Source organism: Salvelinus alpinus, chromosome 2 (assembly GCF_045679555.1).
Source record: "Salvelinus alpinus chromosome 2, SLU_Salpinus.1, whole genome shotgun sequence".
Lineage (NCBI taxonomy): Eukaryota > Metazoa > Chordata > Actinopteri > Salmoniformes > Salmonidae > Salvelinus > Salvelinus alpinus.
The window spans coordinates 11201079-11203578 of NC_092087.1; the positions used below are offsets into that span (position 1 = coordinate 11201079).

Genomic DNA, 2500 nt, shown 5'->3' on the forward strand with positions numbered 1-2500 from the left:
GTCCCAATCACGGCCGGTTGTGATACAGCCTGGATTCAAACCAGGGTGTCGGTAGTGATGCCTCAAGCACTGAAATGCAGTGCCTCAGACCGCTGCAGAACTCAGGACATTAACTGAATGAAAGACACCCTATATCCCCTATATAGTGCACTACTTTTTAACAAATCCCTATGGGCCCTGGTCAAAAGTAGTGCACTATGTAGGGAATAGGGTGCCATTTGGGATACATCCATAGATTCCTTAATTGAATGAGTGAATACATTACGGTCTGTATTGAGTAGTGTAGGGTTTCCCAACCAGGTGCATTTGGCCTAGCCACAAAGGGGTACTTGAGAAGACTGATGAGACCATAGGTTTAGTGGTAAAATGCACATGAGGTAGCCTAGTGGTTAGAGCGTTGGGCCAGTTGCCGGATCGAATCCCCGACCTGACAAGGTAAAAATCTGTCACTTTGCCCCTGAACAAGGCAGTTAACCCACTGTTCCCCGGTAGGCCGTCAGTGTAAATAAGAATTTGTTCTTAACTGACTTGCCTAGTTAAATAAAGGTTACATTTAAAAATACTCTGAGCAGAGCAAAATTACACTTGGTGGTACAGTAACTGAAAAAAGTTGGGAACCACTGGAGTACTGTAGCGCTAGCTGGCGCTCGCTGCACAACACAAATAACGATTGAATGAGTGTCTGTGTCCAAATAGCACCGTATCTTCAATAGAGTATTGGCCCTGATCAACAATAGTGCACTACTTAGGGGATAGGATGCCATTTGTGATGCAGTCAGTGTATACATTAAGAGTCCAATGCAGCCATTTTAATTCAATATCAAATAATTTCTGGGTCACAATTAATAACTACCGTCCTGTGATTGTTTTCAATCAAAATGGTCAAAAAGAAACAAAAAATAGCTTGTAATCAAAGAGTAATTTTTGTGGGGAGGGGGAAAACTGAAAATGTGCTGTTATTGGCAGAGGCCTGGAACTGTCTTTCTTATTGGTCTATTAAGTAATGTACCATCTTGGGATGTCAACTGGAAAACCAAAACTCCATTATTCTCATTTTCACAATTTCACAGTATTATTCCAACCTCATAGTGTGGAAATATATAGAAAACACAGGAAAATCACGTTTTTGACTGCACTGGGCCTTTAACGTGAGTTTAGAGTACAGTAGTAAGAGACAAACAGCAACACGAGGTTGTTATTGGCTTAAATGATTGATTGCAAATGAGGGGAGTTTTGGCACAAACCCGCCTGTTCTCACTGTGGGGGCTGTTGGCCTCTTTTCTTCAGGTTTGGTTTCGCTTGTTTTGCTTGTCTATTAGGAGAATAGTTTATAGCTGGATTACCAAGCGTCTCTCATGGGGGGGCGGGGTGGGGTGGGGGGGGGGGGGGGGGTTGTAACCCTTAAAGAGAAGCTGTAATTCTAAACGTCTAACCGTCACATTCTAAGGACAGCTTCACAATAGCACTTCAGAGAAGAGACACGCTTGATGTTGGAGGGGGGGGGGGGGGGAGTAGAGGGAGGGGCGTGCATGTGTCAGTGCTTCACTGTGTGTGCTGGCCTGTGTGCGCGTGTGTGCGTGTGGCAGTGACGTGATTGATAAGACATGAAGGGACAACAGAGAAGATTTCTAGTCAATCACCTCTTGTGAATAACCACTTCATAGTTTGTGGATTAAAGCCGTGTCACCTGTCCGAACAAACCAATGCTCCCGTCCGTTACCTTCACATGTAAAATCGGCTTTACTGTGTAAAACAACATTCACAACAAACAAAGTTCATTAAAAAAAATTATGTCTTGAATCAAGGGATAAAGAATAGCCATCGAAGTCATCTAGCAACCTACAGGTAACTGCCAAAATAAAGGAAACTCTTGAGTAAATGAGAGATACAAAGCATATTGAAAGCAGGTGCTTCCACAGAGGTGCAGTTCCTGAGTTAATTAAGCAAATAACATCCCATCATGCTTAGGGTCATGTATAAAAATGCCCAGGTGCCCATTATTTTGGCTACCTTGGCTAGAAGAGATCTCAGTGACTTTGAAAGAGAGGTCTCAACGGAGCACAGGGAGCTTAAAGGGTGTGTGTGTGTGTGTGTGTGTGTGTGTGTGTGTGTGTGTGTGTGTGTGTGTGTGTGTGTGTGTGTGTGTGTGTGTGTGTGTGTGTGTGTGTGTGTGTGTGTGTGTGTGTGTGTGTGTGTGTGTGTGTGTGTGTGTGTGTGTGTGTGTGTGTGTGTGTGTGTGTGTGTGTGCGTGTGTGTGTGTGTGTGTCACTTCCCTCCAACAGAGTTTCAGACACTTCTAGAATCTATGCCAAGGTGCATTGGCAGTTACCTGTACATATTATGAAATGAGAATGATAATTAATACTGTCCGTTAAAACCTTGAATATGAATCTCCTTGACACAGACTCACTTTTGCTCTCTCTTTATCCCCCCACTCTCTCCCCTCTCTCTTTCTCTCTCGCTCTCTCTGACTCTCTCTCTCCCCCTCTCTTTCTCTCTC

General features: G+C 44.0%; 1 protein-coding gene across 1 annotated transcript in view; it reads left to right on the plus strand.

Annotated features, from left to right (window-relative positions):
• Window positions 1-2500, plus strand: part of LOC139553574 (neurexophilin-2-like) — an 86926-nt gene that overhangs the window by 82435 nt on the left and 1991 nt on the right. The window lies entirely within an intron of this gene.